An 18,654-nucleotide genomic window follows, 5' to 3' on the forward strand; every position below is an offset into this window, starting at 1 on the left:
ATGAATACAAGAACTGGGGTACAGGTCAGAGTTGTGGGGGGTGTGAGGATTCACCAGAGACAGAGCCGGGCACAGAACAGGCAGACTGACTGAAATACATTGCTGAGGGGAACAGCAGGCGAGTCAGGAGAGGTCTGCTGTGCGATGTAGGTTGCTCCCTGGCTCCGGATCAAACTCATGCTGCAGTGGCTGTGGGCAGCGTCATAGGTTACGTCTTCACCCCTGCGCCACCAGGGAGGCCAATCACTTCTTTCATACCTTCATTTTTAACAAGATCTGTTTGCTTTTGCTTTATTCCTCTGTGGTAGTAGTCTCTTGAAAAGGGTTCACATAGACTTTTTCTAAGATATCTAGATTCCCGCCCCCCCATATATGTTATCTTGATATGTAGAACTAGGATCAATTGAGATCCTCAACTGAAACTGTTACTACTTCTTCAAGAATGATTACCTAGATTTACTAAATTTAGGATATTTCCAGAAACAACCTTTTTTTTTTTTTTTTTCCTTTTTAAAATCAGAGGAACCTACCTTAAGGCAGGGCAAACATCCAGAGGGGAGATTTTGTCATATGAAGTTGTTCCCTCCTCGTCATGTGAAATGACCTCCAACCACCTTATACTTTAGATCCCTTCACACAGAATATAAACCCCAGACTTGCATCATTTATTTTAGAATTTATAATGTAAATCTCCATATATCTGTTATTAAATTTGCTATTTTCTCCTACTTATCTGTTTGATATAAATGTATTTGTCTAGTGTCAGAAGAACCCAGGGGGGTGGGGAAAAATTTCCCCCTGTATCCTAACACAGGTATCCACGCTCCTGCCCTCTACCAACTGTATATGGTCCCTTCCTAGTACTCAGTGCAAGGTCTGGGGTTTCTCTCCATATCCCTGTTCTGCCCTTAGTCTTCAGGAGGTCTTTTGTAGTTGTGTTTGGGGTGAGCTGTCTACCTCAACTTCCTGGTCCTTCCCTCAGTGGGGAGAAGAACCTAACCCAGGGTAAGGCCCATGTGTATCTCTGGGATGACTCTGAGTTCTCCTGGAATCACTCTCAGTTTTCCTTAGACTCCCATCTGTACCTGGGGGCAGAGAGTAGATGTTTTTCTCAGTTCTGCAGCTCCTCACCCAGACATACATGCTGCTCATCAGCAGCACCATGACGTGGGTGTTGGGGACTTCCCCTAGTTCTTCCTCTCTGACTTCAGCAGGATTTCCATGCCTGAGTTCAGGGTCTCTCAGTTTTCTCCCTGCCCCCTCAAGCTGTCCTGTGAAGGTCCATGGAAAAGGGCCAAAGGATAGATGCAGGCCCCCTGTGTCTGAGCTCTTGAGGATTCTAAACCCTTTAAAATTGCCTTGAAGGCTCAGCTGCTTTTTTTTTCAGCTTCCTTTTCCATTGGATTTGCTGCCCAGGATAAAAGCCGCTCTCCTAGGAGGTTGTTGTCACTTTTTGGATCCGGTTCATTAGGCTTTTTTTACAACCTGAATTCTCTTCAGGCTTAAAAAAACATGATTTTTGTAGATTATCTGGGTTGCTCTTCTTAAGGTAGGAGCAGTGTTCTCTTGTGGATGTGAAAGTCAAGATAGCTTTTTCTATCATGTTTTATGTTGAAATGATTACAAGTGAACCCTAATTGACTTTTTAATGCATTCTCTTGAAATTCTCATCATCACCCTTAAAAACAGTTTTGCACATAGGTGATAACACTTTGAAACCATTATTTCACAGCCTATTCAAACACTTGCAAGGGTAAATTTATATTTAAAGACTTCAAATAGTTTTTCCTTTTCCTTGTTGACAAATGATATGTTAAATTTTAGCTTACAATAATGCAATCAGAGTGCAAAAACTATATTTTACATATCAAGTATTTGAAAGTAACAATGAAACTCTAATTTACAGAACATGAATACAGTCGTCTGAGAAGCTTGCTAGATTGCCAGTAAGAGCACATGGGCCACAAAGCAACATTTATCCAATATATGTGAAAGAGATTTGAAGTTATATTGTGTGGGCCCATACCTGAAAGATGTCCTGACCACCTTCACCCCGACAACTTGCACCTTGGGCTGTGAGACCTGCTCTTCGAGCATTTGGAATACAAACTTGAAGGTGCATGGGTCTCCTTGTCCATGATGGGCAGTGGCATGCTTTGCAGCTGGCTGCCGATGTAGATGGAACTATTCTGAAAGTCATCCGAGAGAATGTTGGGCCCCCTTTAGACCTCATCATGCTTGGGTCACCCTTCAAGGAGTCCTGGAAAGAACTTGTGTTTCTACCACTTCTGACTTCCTTAACTGTGCAGGGGGCTGAGGGAACAAGTACCTCTCCATCTTGTGAAACCATCAGCACACACCACTTGAGAAGCTCAGAGACAGAGCTTAATGTCCCACTGCTTCCAGGTCACTTAGCTTCCATCTCTACTTTTACTCAATCCTGTGTTCTGAGCTCTGTTTCCAGTTATCAAGTTGCCAGATAAAATGCATATAAAAATTTTTACATCAACAATGCATGTGAAATCTTACTGTAAGCATGTCTCAAGTAGTGTACTAGACATATACTAAAACCACTAGTCATTCTTTATCTGACATTCTTTTTTGTTCTACTATTCAACTAGCCTAGAGTTAATCAAACCTGATAATTTAGACTATTCAAAGATTTTTATTCTTATTTTTATTTTTTTAATCGTAGATTCCTGTATTTTTATTCATTAAATTTGGACACTCTTCTCGCTAGGATAGAGATAGTAAAAAGGCAAACCCCTGACTATTTTAGTCCTTGATTAGTGATGTTGAGTTAGCCAGCACATTCAAACTTTTGTTTCCTTCAAACTTTTTGTATCCAGTGGACTTCTCAGTCCACTGACAGGGTTGGGTGAGACTCTAGGAGATAATAAATGTAAATGATGTTGGTGTAAAATAAGTTGCTCTACAGAGGTAAAAGTCAGCATGATGATTACAGAAAATGACAGAATCTAATTAATGTGCCTGGGTCTTTAAACAGTCCTTTTGCACTGCTTTCCTTTTAGGCAGTTTAGCTGTCATTGGGGGAGGCAGAAGAGTGTCCTGGGGGATTTCTAAACCTGAGTCCTCGATTTGAATCATGACTGCCACTTAATGTGGTGGGACACTGTACAAACTATTTGCCATTTCTATACCTCAGCCTCTCTCTTTGTAAAGTTGAGGTACTGTTAGCACAGCTAGCACTCAGTATAGCACTGCAGGTATCCAGTTCTCAACGCCCTAGCAGATCACTACTGTTTCACTAAAAGGTAACTTTGTGTTCCTTCCATCACATCAAAGAGGAGATTGTCTCCTGGACCTTTTTATAAACATTTCCTTAAGATATCACTGGATGTGCTGTGAAAAAGTTTCTATCATCAGAAGTTTGGAAAATGTTGCATATCACATGCTCTTTTGAAGCTTTACAGCACATATTTGCACATCAAAGCTTCTATATGCTCCATTATAAACAACTTCTACTTATTTACCCAGAATTTCTTAAACTCATTTATACATGAAACACCATTCTTTATGACCCATCTATTAATATTCTGTGTAAGTATTTTCATCTGTCATCATTCCTATTAAGTCCTTTTAAGGCCAGAGAGAAAGTCAAGAGGTACTATTGTACAGATAATCCAACACTATGTAAAAGGGGGATATCATTTACTATTGCAAAATTAATCAAGAGAGGAAGTACAAATAGTGATAAAAAGCTACTGGTGTCAGGAAATATTTCTCAAATAAGCTCACAAAGCAAGAGTGACATAAATACATTATCTGTAGGTAGCATAGAATATATCCAAAATACTGAAACCGGTCAGGGGAGAGCACAAGACAGGCTGCTGTTTTTCATTGTTTGATTAACTGTAGGCTAGTTGAATACTAGAACAAAAAAGAGTGTCAGATAAAAAATGAATAGTGTTTTTAGTATACCTCTAGTACACTACTTGAGACATGAGAATTCATGTCTACTTGAGAATTCCTTATAAAACCTGATTTTAAAAAAATGTTAATATACTAGCTGGATAAAAATTGCAAATACAAAAAAAAAAAAACCTTTGAATACGGAAAAGTGTTCAGACTAGGTGAACACTAGATTCAACCAACCCTAGAACCATTGAAAAAGGAATATCTGGGGACATTCCTTTACCCTCCAAGCCTCCGGAATTCTAATAGCAAACGGAGCAGTGGTGAATCGCTGCTAGCCAGCTGGAACGTCATGCACTGCTTTTACTTGCTCCCTTTCTATTTTGTGTTTGACTTACTAGTCTTCTCCCCCTTTTCCCTTCTCACATTTCACGCCACCCTGCAATTCTTCATTGCAGTGTAAGATTAAAAAGAAATTAGTAAGCCCAAGGCAACTGGCTGATCATTGAATTCAACTACTGTGCCATCTAGACAATAGTATGACTACTTTTCCTCCCAGCAACACCACATATGCCTGCTCTTTTATGGCATTTTTTAGCAAAAAGATCCTGAAAATCACTAGTAATCCTAAGATAACAAGAATTTCAAGATTCAATAAGCTTTCAAAATGGGATCCAGATGTATTCTTTAAGCCCTTTTAAATCACAAAGCAAGGCAAGGTGGCCTGACTGACTGATTAAATGATTATTTCTGCCTGGATTTAATTTCTGGCTCTTTTGGGAATTCATCTGTGGTCTAGAGTAAAGCATTAGTCTTTTACTCAGAAATCTGAATTTGGCTTCTCTTAGGTTTACATGTGTAGCACTCATTAGAGATGAATTCTTGTCTATTAAAACTCAGCTCAGAAATCACCTCATTTCTGAACCCAATTTTCCCCTCTCCTTCCTCAGACACTTTTACACAAAATTGCTCTTAAGTTCACATACACACCTTTGTGCCTACACCTCCTAGGTTGAACTACAATCTGTGTCACAGTCTATACCCATTCTACTTACTAAAGGGTTCATTTTTAGACGCACAAAGGGTGTGTATAATCCTCTTCCTTTGCATATGGGCAGGACTTGCGCTTAAGGAGGGTTATTGTCCCATGGATCAGGTTACTTTATATGACAAAGATGAGGGAATAATATAATGTTCTATAATGTTCTATAAGATTTTCAGAGCAGGTGGCAGGGACACTGCGCTACAGGGGTTCTTGATTTTGGTCCACTGTGATTGATTTTGAACTTCTGATCTCCAGAACAATAAAATAACAACAAAATAACAGATTTGTGTTATTTTAAGCCACTGGCTGTGTGGTAATTTATTTCCATAGCAATAGAGATTTCAACCCCTGCCCCATTCTACATGATTTTGGTGACTATTAATCATGTACTTTTCCACTCTTTCTTCTTCTTCAAAGAAAAGACATAACCCACATTTTCTAGACCAAGATCAGAATGGAAGACAGTTGGATCAAAATCATGCCAGTGCATCCCCCAGGATATCTTAAATGAATTTCAACACTTGAGACCCCTGTATGTCTATCCTTCCCAATGTTGACTGGTTACCTCTGAGCCAGTAAGAATGCTAGTAAATGCCATTTGGTGTGGGCTTGGGGGTTTAAACCAGTCAAATGCAATTTCTTTTGCCTACAATCAAAATACCCTACCAGCTATCATTTAGTGAGAACTTATTTTCTTCTCCCCCAAATATTCTCTTCAGTTGACTTTGCATTTGAGGTATTATGCTTTGTCTGTAATTAGGTTTTAACTCTATGATAACTCTTTATATTTCAACTCTTTACAACAACTCTTACAATCATTCTAGAATTATTTATTTTTAGTACCATTTCACTGAAGGGAAACAGACATAAAGTGTTAATGTGCCCAATGTCACATGGCTATTTTGTGGATCTTGTTCTTACAAGTCCACACACCCAGTGACCAAGTTATATTGTTTTCAGATAGGTGATGTCTGCCAAATAAAGATGGAAGAGGCATTTCTCACAGAGGGAAGGAAGACCCCAAAGTTAAGGGCAAGGAGGAGGCTATGCATATAACCGTTACAGAGATAAAAGCTAAAGGAGGAGAGTATTTTCAGAGGGGAGGGAAATTGCTGACTAGAGGAACTAATCAATCAACCAGTGTTGGTTGTTCCTTCCAATTACTGTGTTTTGTGCTGTGATGTTTGGACAAATATCAAGCGAAAGAATTAAGAGAACAAAAGACATGGTTCCTGTTCCCTTGGTCTTAGTAATCTAGCTCTGATGATAAGATCAGTGACCAATGGGCTCTTTGGAGGATTACAAGAGATAATACAAGGAAATCTCTTAGTAAGGTGTTTGGAAATAATGAGGCTAAGTAAATATTTAGTCTAATTCCAGTTTTTTTTTTAAGATTTATTTATTTACTTACTTACTTAGTTACTTATACAAGCACTGGGTACAGTCAGAAGCGCAGGAGGGTGAGAGAATTCACCAGAGCCAGAGCGGGGAGCAGAGCAGGCAGAAGGACCAAAGTACACTGCTGAGGGGAGCAGCGGGCGACAGAAGAGGTGTACGCGCCATGCAGGACCCTCCTCTGGTGGCTGGGGAGCAGCCGGGGATCGAACCAGCGCTGCAGAGGCTGTGGGCAGCTTTGCAACCCAGCGCTCAACCGCTGCGCCACCGGGGAGGCCCCTAATTCCAGTTTTGATCAGCCCTTCATCAGGGATAAATTCTTTGCTTAGACATGGTAATGCCTCCACCTGAGATTTACCTTCCTCCTCTGGCTTCCAGCACTAGTGCGTTTCCTGTACACCTGTCTGAAGGTAATCTTACTTTCCTCCTCCTTCATTTTCTTGGAGGGCTTTCACTTTGGGTTCCAACATATCACCAGTAATGCTTGTTGGATAATGTGGCAGGATGGAGTTTTCTCCTCCTACCTCATCCTCATTCCCTGGTCAGAATTCCATTTTTGATGAGAAGGAACAACTATGGGCATAATAATGCATGAGCTGTATATTTAGCAATATTAGCCTATGAAAGGTTGACTATTCTCAGTGTTTCCTTTTGAGGTTGGATTATTTCAACCTAATGTCCTCCAGATGGAAGGAAGGGTCTAAAACCCTCCCCTCCAGGATCATCTAGGAAAAGTTGTTAGTCTGGGGCAGGAGCCTAAGGGAGGAGATGAGGTCTGGGGAAGGCACAGAGATAGAAAAATCAGAAGAGATACAGGGGAGAACTGACAGTGGATTAGGATGTGAACCAAGAAGTAATGAGAGAGGAGCCAGTACATTTCTTCATTACTTTAATGGATATTTCTAGCCAATGACTACATTTGAGGAAATGTGTTCATGGGACAATTCTCCTGACTTCAACGATCTCAAATGACAGTGAAAACATGGACAATGCACTAGTGAATGGTGGAACAACTAGAAAATGTTGGAGAGTAGTAAGTCATAAAACAGAGAGAAAAGAGGGTGATACACTGGAGAGCACCTGGGGGTGAATGAGACAGGGATTCATCACAGGATACCAACACAACCTGGAGCTGGGACTTTCCATTTAACTAGTATGGCTGTCCTAGACACTGGAATCCAGGTTTAGCTGGGCCTTTATTTAGAATCATATCACTCTCCAATGTGTCCCTTCAGAAAGCGTTCTTGGTGCATTGCCTTAACCTCCCCCTCCTCCAGTGATCCGTTAAGGATCTTATTAAGGTTAAACACCTTGTATGGACCAGTGATGATACTGCAGCTCAAGTCATCATCTGTACTTCTAGACCCTTTTTTAAAAAAGTTTTATTTATTCATGCATACAAGAACCGGGGTTCAGGCCAGATGTGCGGGAGAGGATTCACCAGAGACAGAGCAGGGGACAGAATAGGTGACTGACGAAATACACTGCTGAGGGGAGCAGCGGGCGAGACAGGAGACCTTCATCATGTCAGCGTGTATTAGGAAACAGGTCAGACTGAGAACCTGAAGCTGTGTGGGGTTCCCCCTCTTGTGCACAGCCCTGTCCTTCTGGGAGCTCCATGAGAACCTGGAGAGACCTAAGGGTTCTCGCCCCTTGTCCTCTGCCCCGTGGCCACACGGGGGCGCTGCGGCGCTGTCCTAGTCTGGCAGCCAGGGGAGAGGCTGGGTGTGTGTGACTCAGGCTGAGAGGGTGAGCTGGGGCTGAGCATCACTAGGGGAGCCGTGAGATGCCCTGTGAGCAACCCTGGCACCAGGCTGGGGTGGGGGTAGTGAGGAGAGGAGGCTCTGGAGCTGCCATCTTCTCTCCCCACAGCCTCTCTCTGAGCCCCTTGATGACAACACCCTGGAGACTGCAAAGCAGATGCTTTTCCCTTCAACGCCCTGTTACTTTCATGAGGCCTATTTTTTTTTTTTTAATTGAAGCAACACTGATTTACAGTACTGTGTGTGATTTAGGGGAATAATTTCACATCTCTTCGATGTGAAATTACCAAAGCAGATATGTTTCTCTTCCACTCCCTGTCCCTTTGCTGAGGGCTGTTTTTCAAATTGCAGTAACATTGATTTACAATTCATGTAGGGAACAGGCTCCCATCTCTTCAGAGGTAGTGACCACACCACCCCTCCACCCCAGTGCCCAGAGTCCTTTTCCAGATCCACTGTGCCCCCCACACTCTGCTCTCACCCTCCCTCCTGGACAGAGAGGCAGGGACCTGCTGTCTGGGTCCCTCAGGCCTCGCTCCTGCCACCTTCTGCAATGACAGTAAAGGTTTGTGGTTCTACTTTCTATTTCCTTGGCATATCCTTTCACCCTTTCACTTTTAAACTACATTTGTTTGTATAGAAAGTCTTTCTAACACACACAGAATACAAATCTCCTTGATATTATCCAATCTGAGAATTGCAGGCTTTTTTTGAATTTTATATAATTCTTACATCATTTTTCATTTTTGCATAGTGTATGCATTTTTATTTTGGTTATATTCCCCACACAATTCCCACCCCCCTTATTCTGACCCTAATCCCTCTTCTCCTCCCCCCCGCCCCCCACTGTAGTGTGTCTCTGGTCTAGAGGTGCTTATTGATTTTGATTTTTACTTTATTGCAATTAGTCTTTTTCCTGGTCCCTTATTTTGGTTTTCTAAATTCCTGCTATGAGTGAGACCATCCGGTATTTTTCTTTTTCTTTCTGGCTTATTTCGCTGAGCATGATCCCTTCTAGCTCTATCCATGTTGCTGCAAATGGCATGAGTTTATCCTTTCTGATTGCTGAGTAATATTCCGTGGTGTATATGTACCACACCTCCAGTCTTCTTTCCTCATCTCAATCCACGTCTTCCTCCTGTTCCTTAGCTTCTCATCCCTGCTCAGCCCCACATTTCCTTGGGTGGGGCGGTAACCTGGAACCTCTCTTTTCTACGGATAGCACATTGGTCCTGCCCCTATGGAAAACAAATGAAGTTTCCTCAAAATATTCAAAATAGACCTGTCCCATGGTCAAGCATTCCATTCCTTGGTATTTATCCAAAGAATGTAAAATGCTAATTCAAAGGAATATGCGCCTCCTATGGTCACTGCAGCACTGTCTGCCATAAACAAGCAATGGAGACTACCTAAGTGCCCAACGGCAGGTGAGGGGATAAAGAACACAAACCGTATACACAATGGAATACTACTCAGTCATGAAAAAGAAAAATACTGACTTTGCAACAAGGATAGATATGGATGGGATTATGCTAAGTAAAATAAGTTTGAAGGAGAAAGTTAAATACTGGATGATTTCATTCATATGTGGAATATAAAGAAACAAAACAGGCACAGGTGAAACTAAACCAAAACAAACTCTAGAAATATGACGGTGGAATTGAAGGTATGGAGTGGGGTAAGAGCAGGAAACAAGGTAGGAAAAGAGCCCAGTGAACTATGGTGAAGACTGTGGGTGCCCTTATGGTAGGCGTGATGTGGTAACAAACATCTGAAGAGGGGTGACCCTGGGCCTCTGAACACATACGGTGTGTAAAGCAATGTTACCTCAACTGAGTAGTACAATGAGGGGAAAAAGAAACGAAAAAAAAAATTGTCTCCTCCAGCAGTCACTGACCTCAGGACTTTGCCTTCGCCTCCTCATTGTCACGCAGGCTTAGGGGCTGGTTTCCCACAAGGTCAGAGGCAGGAGGTGCAGGGACTCCTGGGGCTGCTCAGACCCTGCTGAGTAGAGACACTGCAGAGAGGGCGGCTCTGAGGGGACCAGAGACAGAGGGTCAGAGTAACCCCAGTGCTGAGTGAGGGTCTGGTTCCCAAGGAGAGGGGAGTGTGTGTGTGTGTGTGTGTGTGTGTGTGTGTAACAAGAATGACAGGATATACAACACAAGATGATGGGAAGACAATTAACATCAAGCCCCAGAATGAATGAATTGAAATCGCACACAGAGTAAAGAGTGTGAGAACAACACCTCAGTAAATGCAGTTCTGTGGAGAAGCAGTTTCCAAGCAGGACTGAAAAGGCATTGGACCTGAAGAGGCTGAGGTTTAGAACTATCTCATGGTTGGCTTGAGGTGTAAGGAGCTGGGCAGGACCCCTGCTCCAGACCCCTGCTAGGATGTGGTGGTAACTTCACCCCTGACAGCTCCCTCCCCCAGTCGCCAATGTTCATCTTCAGTCCCCGACGTTCATCTTCTTTGGACTCACCATAGAAAACCCACGGGCCTCAAAATGAGGTTGTTCCATGCGCTTCAGCTACTTTTTCTCTAAACCAGAACTGGAGGGAGCCACACAGGGGGAGGGAGGAATGTGTGTCCCCCCACTGGCCTGGCCCAGGGGCAGGATTAGCCCGAGTCACCCCAGTTCCTGAGCTGAGCCTTTGTCCACAGTCCAGGAATGGAGGGGAGATGGAGCAGGGTCTGTTGCGTCAGGCAACATCACACTGATAAAGAAACGGGAGTCGTGGAGCAGGCTACATGATGCAGGATGCTGCGGAAGAGGAAGATCTGGGCCGTTTTTATTGCTAGAATAATCATACAGCGTCAGTTACGTGGGGTAGGAGGACGAGGAGGAAAGGATGGGTGAAATAAGGAATGTCATCTTGGGCTTTGGGGGCACAGGAGTCTGCTGACCAGATAATTCTTATCTGCTTGATGATCACGTGTTGGAATCGAAACCAGACCCCAGACCCTGGACCATGGGCCTAATCTTATCAACAAGGCGGTCCCCTGGTCAGCTTCTGGGCTCCCTTGTCCCACCTCGTGATGCATCGCCTTCCAGGGAGATCAAGCTTTCTCTCTGGAAAGATTTGAAAGGCACCTTGTAAGGCTTGGCTCCCGTGACTGAGTGACCCGGCAGCTCTGACCTTGTGCAGGAATGCAGAACTGCAGGTCACACAAATGGCACCTGAACAGGCTGCTCAAGTTTAGCGGACCCGCCAGGGTCTCCCTCAGCTCTTAGGGGAAGATGTAATGTTAGAGGGGCGAACTGACGTTTCTTTCTCATTCTGGGGCTCTCCCGTCTCCCCAGCATAACCCTCCACGTGCAGCAGGGAGAGGATGTCAGGTCAAACCCAGGCTGCTTCCCCCATGCCTCTCCCCACTAGTGTTCAGGATGCATCTGCTTGTCCGCATGGCCACGCTGGAGGAGAGCACGGAAAGGTAAGTATCATCATGATATTTGCTACTGGGATTGGAGGTAATTTTTTTTTTTTTTACAATAAAAGATCTTTTATTTGGGTTGTTGCTGTAACAAGGCTGTGCAATTAGAAAAACACCTGGGAGAAGGAGAAAGTGTTGAACTGAGTTTTCATAATACAACCAAAAAAAAAAAAAAAGAAAAAAAGTCAACAGTGAAAATAAGAGAAACATTTGCATGAATTATTCAGTTAACCCACGACACCCTGTGAGTTGTCAGATACCATGATCCCAGGGTAACTCATGACTGTGGGGAGTGAGACTCAGAAGCGCAGCCCAGGCCGCACATCGGGAGACCCGGGGTTCTGACCACCCAGGGCCCCCTGCTGTGGCAGCTGCAGTGAGGAAGGGTCTCCGAGCTGAGTAGGCTGAGGCCTCAGTGTGGTCACATCCACTGGAAACATCCAGAGTGAGGGTTGGGTCCTCTTAGTGATGGCCACCCACTACCTGCCCAGGCGCCCTTCTACTGACAAGTCAAATTAAAAAACATTCCTCCTGATGTTGCTCTGGTGCTGGAGGCAGGTGAGGTGGGAGAGAAAGTGGAGGTGATGCCAGGCCCTGTGAGCCCTCCCTGCCTGGTGTGGGGAGCAGAGAAGGCAGCTGAGGGTCCAGTTTGAGAAAGGCCTGGGGCACCGTGGGGAGCAGAGACTGGAGAGGGTGAGAGTGTGCGGGGCAGGGAGGAGGCTCCTGCGGTCTGACCAGGGCAGGTGTGGTCACCTCCTCCCTGAGCGTCTCCTCTGCCCTCCCTTGTTCAACTTCCTCACCCACCTTGCAGGACAGTCATGGCCTTGGGGTCACTACTGGACCCCTCCTGGAAGAAGTGACCTGCAGCATCTGCCTGGAGACAGGAGGCCCCTGGGAGCATCTCCTGTGTCCACAGCTTCTGCCAGGCCTGCTCTCAGCTGAGTGACTCTCTGACCCGCCGAGGTCACTGTGTGCTGTCCATGCTGCCAGGAGCCACCACAAGAGGGAACAGCAGGTTCAGTTTTATTCTGGTCAGTTTGTCCTCTGGGAGCAAACTTGCCCAGAGGTCATTTTCCTGCTTTTACATTTAATCTGGATCCCTGCAGCCTGGTGCAAGTGGTGGGGTATGACCAGCTTTGCTGAGGCCCGCTTCAGTAGCAAGCCTTGACAGAAGCCATGGGGAGAGAGGCCCATGGCATTCTAGGCCCAAACTCAGCATGTGGACTGTGGGCCTCCCTGAGCTCTGGCAGCGTTGGCCTGGGCTGTGCTGTGGCAGGTGGGAGACCGGCCTGGTGGCCTGTGATAGAGGGGTGCCTGCTCTGGATGCTCAGGTGAGCATCTGGCCCTGCTGAAGCCCACACCCACTGTGATCCCTGATGCTGGGGGGAGAGGGGACCTTACTGCGTGCAGCCTATGGGCCTGTTTGATGCCCTCTGAGTGACAGCAGCCCGCACTCCAGGGTGAGACTATCTGACCTCAGGCATCTGGACACACTGGCATGTGTTTCATTTGAGAACACAGTGCCAGAATTGTAATGGACCAAACAGATTCAGGCTCTGACAGGTGTCATTCAAGATATTTTTTGTTTTGTTTGTTTGTTTTAAAAGAGATTTTTATTTTTACTTATGTATGCACACAAGAATGGGGGTTTAGGCCAGAGGTCAGGGGTAAGAGGATTCACCAGAGTCAGAGTAGGGAGCAGAACAGGAGGATCTACTGAAATACATTGCTAAGGGGAGCATCGGGCTAGACAGGAGAGGCCTGCTGTGCCACGTGGATTGGCTCCCTGGCCAGGGATCGAACTCATGTTGTAGTGGCTGGCAATAGCTTGATTGTGCTGTGTCTTTAACCCCTGTACCGCCAGGGAGCACCCCACTATTCAAGGTTTTTGAGACCATCCAGGCCTCTAAATGGACCAATCTGATTGGAGCTCCACTGGCACCAACCAAACAGCTGGCATTATAAAGGGGCCAATCAAGCTTGAAAGGTGGCACCCTGAAGAGGATACAAGCCAGAGCAGCAGCCAGCCTGAGCCACTTGATAGACAGCTCCTGGTCAGATTTGTCGGTACTCCTAGAAAGATCTTTGCCAAGCCCTCTGCAGAGTGTGAGACCTTTCCAGACACCTTTCTGAGACCTGATGGCTACACCTGCCTCTGGCCCTGGCTCTAACACCGCCTGCAGAGAACATCGTCAGGCTGTCCCTGGGGTTTCTAAAGGGGCTGTTTGCTGGTGGCTTATGTCCAGCCTCTCTAAGGCTGTTTGCTGTTGGTACAATGGCATCTTGATTAAGATGTAAACTGGCATCTCTGGCACCATTGCCTGCTGGACCAGTGCTGACCAGCACTGCTGACCTGTATCCGGCCTCCTCTGAGAGCTGTCCACCACTTCTCATTCTTTGGCACTATCTCCTGGTGCTGTTGCATTTGACAGTGTCCAGTCCAGGGTCTGGTGCTGTTCGCCTGGCCTTTGGACAGCTGTTGCTGGCTGCTGCAGCATCACCTGAGCAGCCCCACCTGGGATCACCTCCTGCTGCCACCGGGAGTTGGATCCTGCTCCACTGCTTACCTGTTGTCACCAGCTCCAGGCTGTCACAGCACAGCTTGTATGAGTAGCCTTTGTTTTGGACCACTGGACACTGAGGACACTGTCTGAGGTAGGATGGATGGCCATTTCTGGGCTTAGACACTCCTTCCTTGTTTGCAGTCTCCCCTTTTTAATAAACCCTGTTGCTTTTACATCCTGAGCCTGAGTGTTGTCTTGCAAGTGTGAATACGTGGATGAGGACCCAGAGACAGTGACTGTCCCCAACATTGCCCTGTTTTAACATAACCTGAGAGTGGAACTGGTGACTGTCCCGCTGCAGGGTGTGGTGTCCTGCGCCCACCTGACCCCCCCTTCTCTGTTCTGTCTTGAGAAAGTGACAAGTGAAGCTGCAAAAATTCATGCCTCGTCCTCCCTGGTGGCATAAGGGGTTAAGCACAGCACTGTGAAGCCATCCACAGACTCTGAAGCGTGAGTTAGATCCCAGGCCAGGGAGCAACCCACATAGTGCAGCAGACCTCGCCTGTCTCACCCACTGTTCCCCGCAGCAGTGGATTTCAGTCAGTCTGCCTGTCCTGCTCCCCACTGCCTCTGGTGAATCCTATTACCCCCCACACCTCTGCCCTGTATCCCAGTTCTTATAAGCATGAATAAATAAATCTTGGGCCTCCCAGTGGCACAAGGGCTTAAGATGCAACCTATGAAGCTGTCCGCAGTCTCTGCAGCACGAGTTCAATCCCTGTCCATGGAGATACCCACATGGCGCAGCAGACCTCTCCTGACTTGCCCACTGCTCCCCTCAGCAATGTATTTCAGTCACTCTGCCTGTTCTGTTCCCGCTGTCTCTGGTGAGCCCTCTCACCCCCACCTCTGGTCTGTACCCCAGTTCTTGTATGCATAAACACATACATTTAAAAATAATTAAATAAATCTTAAAAACAAAATCCATGCCTGCCAGAGTGTTAGGATTTGAGCTAAAAAGAACTTCAAATTCATTCTTATTTTCTAGATGAGGGTAAATAATGAAAAGAGCATCAGGCCAGTGATGGCAGAACCTAGACACAGCAGGTACCCCGACTCCCTGTCCTTGTTCATGCCCTGACGCCTGAGGGAGGACAGAGGCTGAGGGTCCGGAGAGGAGCTGGACACTCCCCTCCTCCTGCTCGGCCCTCATGGAAAAAGCAGGAGCCAAATGGTGAGAAAAGTTCAGGCCACGGGAAGCTGTATGTCTGTCTCCCATGACCAGTCCTTGCCCGGGGAGGGCTGTGCGCTAGGAGATGTGACCATAAGGCTGTGAGCCCTGATGACAACATCATCTAGGAGGGGGACCATGCAGCAGAGGGTTCCTGTTTCTCCCCAAACACTTCAAACCTTCTCACTGAAAGGATGTTAATATAGAGGGAAAATGAGGAATCAAGTTTAAAGCAAAAGGATACTTATGAGTCCGGGGTACTGAGGCGATACAATACATCATTATTGAAGCGACATGGAGGATTTCAGGACAGACGCCCTGTGGACACGCACAGGTGCAAGAGGAAGTTCTGCAGGTGCAGCCTGTGAGCACACGTGTGAGGACCTATGTAGGGTCAGAGACACGTGAAAGAGACAGAGATGTGGGTGAGAGACCCAGGGGAGCCTGACAATGGCAGCTGTTATCTTGATGTGGATTTGACATTGCTCTTGTCCTTCCAGACTTGCCTGGCCCCTCTTGCCCCTGTCCCATGGGTCACCAGTAGGTGCCATAGATTGTGGCAGGCTTTTGGGCCTCAGTGGTTCTGCTTGGAGCCAAGTCTGTTTGGCTGGACATTTACCCATGAGGGGACAGGTAGCTTTGGGTGCTTAATTGGGAATTATTTATCTATGTTCTTTCTCTTCTCTTTCCCTATTGCACACTAATTCTCTATTGCACACACATTGTGTTCAAGTTCTTTTCTAACAAAGATGTTATGCGTTAGATTTTGTCTTTAGGCAGCTGATGCAGATCCCATGTAGAGTGTACAGGTTTGAGGGCCCCTGGGAACCCCTCATTCAGACCGCTAACAGGACCAGACTTCATCCTCATGTGCCAGAGTTCCTTTCCCTCCACACCCTTCAACGGGTCATTCTCACAGGTGTGAGGTGGTAACTCATTGTGGTTTTAATTGGCATTTTCCTGACAGCACATGATGATAAACATGTATCCATGTACCTGTTGGCCACATGTGTGTCTTCTTTAGAAAAGTACCTATTTAGCTTCTCTGCCCCTGTTTTGATTGGGTTGTTTCCTTGTTTTGGAGTTCTTTGTAGATCTTGGATAGTAACTCCTTGTTGGATTGATGATGTGCAAATATTTTCTCTGACTCTATATTGTCTTTTCATTTTAATGATAGTTTGCTTCACTATGTAGAAGCTTTTTAGTCCCATGTGATTCCATTGGGTTTTTGGTTTTTTTTTGCTTTTGTTTCATTGGGGCACAGAAGACATTATGGGCAGTGAAAATACTCTGATGGACACAGGTCATTGTACATTTGTCCAACAACACCCACAGAACGGACAACACCAGAGTGAACCCAAAGGGAAACCATGAGTTTGGCGACTGTGACGTGCGGGTCCATCACTGGTAACACACGTGCCAGTCTGGTCTTAACACGTGATTTGGTCGTGATGTGTGAGGAGTGTTATAAATTGAGTAATGTAGTGTAATTTACTTTTGAAAGCATATTTCATGCACATACAAGAACATTTAAATAACACTCAAGGACACACATAGGTAAGTCACCCCCCCCCAACACCCAGTCAGCTAGGACATCTGCTCAAAGCCAGTTAGTGATTTATCATTTCTCTTCTTTAAAAAAAAAAAATATGTATATATATATATATATATATATATATATATATATATATATATATCTCCAAGCTTCTGTCTGGACAACAATGCTTGTTTTCCTGTCAGTACAGGAGTTCAGGACACAGAGTGGGGGAAACATTTGCAAATCATGAATCTGATCAAGGACTGTATCTAGAATTTACAAAATAACGCTTAAAACTCAATGAGCAGAGAGAAATAACACAATTTTAAAAGGGACAAAAACAGTGTTGTAAATGAGTGGTGCCTCATTTGAAAAATGGACAAAAGACTTTAACAGACACGTCACCAAGAAGAGACACAGACGACAAGGAAGAACATGAACAGATGCTCAGCATCACAGGGCACTAGGGAAAGACAAAGGGAACAACAGTGACACCATCACACCTGGTAGGGGCAGAAAAATGCAAACCCTGCACAGGTGCTGCCCAGGATGTGGACAACAGGAGCCTCAACACTGCCTGCAGGAATGCTAAAGGGTGCGGTCACTGTCAAAGATCTTTGACAGTTTCTTTGAAAACCCAAAAACCTGACATACAGCCCAGCGATCACTGCCCCAGCTAGTTACCCAAATATTTTGAAAACACATTTGGGGGCCTCCCTGGAGGCACAAGTGGTTAAGACGCAACCTATGAAGCTGTGTGCAGTTGGGGAGGTGACACACATGGCACAGCAGACCTCTCTTGACTCGTCCACTGCTCCCTCAAGCAGTGTATTTCAGTTAGCTGCCTGTTCTGCCACCCACTCTGTCTCTGGTGAATACTCTCAACCCACTCATCCCTGGCCTGTACCCCAGTTCTTGTATGCATGAATAAATAAATCTTTAAAAAAAATGAAAACTTATATTAAAAAACTCTGCATGCATGTAAATGGTTTTTTCTACTTTATTTTTTATTAAGATTTATTTTTTTATATTCCCCATACAATTGCACCCCCCTCATTTTGACCCCAATCCCTCTTCTCCCCTCCCCCCCATAGTGTGTCTCTGGTTTATAGTTGCTTGTTGATTTTGATTTTTTCTTTATTATAGTTATTCTTTTTCCTAGTCCCTTATTTAGGTTTTCTAGATTCCTGCTATGAGTGAGACCATCTGGTATTTTTCTTTTTCTTTCTGGCTTATTTCGCTGAGCATGATCCCTTCCAGCTCCATCCATGTTGCTGCAAACTGCATGTGTTTACCTTTTTCGATTGCTGAGTAATATTCCATGGTGTATATGTACCACATCTTCTTGATCCAGTCACCTATTTTTGGGCATTTGGGTTGTTTCCATAACTTAACTATTGTAAATAGTGCTGCTATAAACATAGGGGTGCAGGTGCCCTTGAAATGAATGTTTCTGTGTCATTTGGGTCAATGCCTAGGAGTAGAATCATGCATGTAAATGTTTATAGCAGCACACCCGTAAGTGTGAGCTGCCCATAGTGACTTCCTTCCAAAGACAACAGCCTCTAAATAAATGGGAAAAAGAAGCTTTTCAGGAAGAAATCTGGGGAAGTGTGACTTAGCCAGGTGTTGAAGGTTAACACCATCAGTGATGAGTCAGGTGGACATAATGAGCACTGCCGTGGTGAGTGGACAATGTCCCTGCACCCCTGGAGTCTGCTTCCCCAAACCCACAGTCCCAGTCAAAACAAAAAACCTAAATTGAGGGACAATACTCCTGAGCAGTGCTCCTTGATGGAGGCTAAGAGTAGGAAATTTAGGGTGGAGGGGTCATAAGACCTGAAACTGGAGGTGGGGGTAGAAGT

This window comes from Talpa europaea, assembly GCF_964194135.1.
Source record: "Talpa europaea genome assembly, chromosome: 2".
Taxonomy (NCBI): Eukaryota; Metazoa; Chordata; class Mammalia; order Eulipotyphla; family Talpidae; genus Talpa; species Talpa europaea.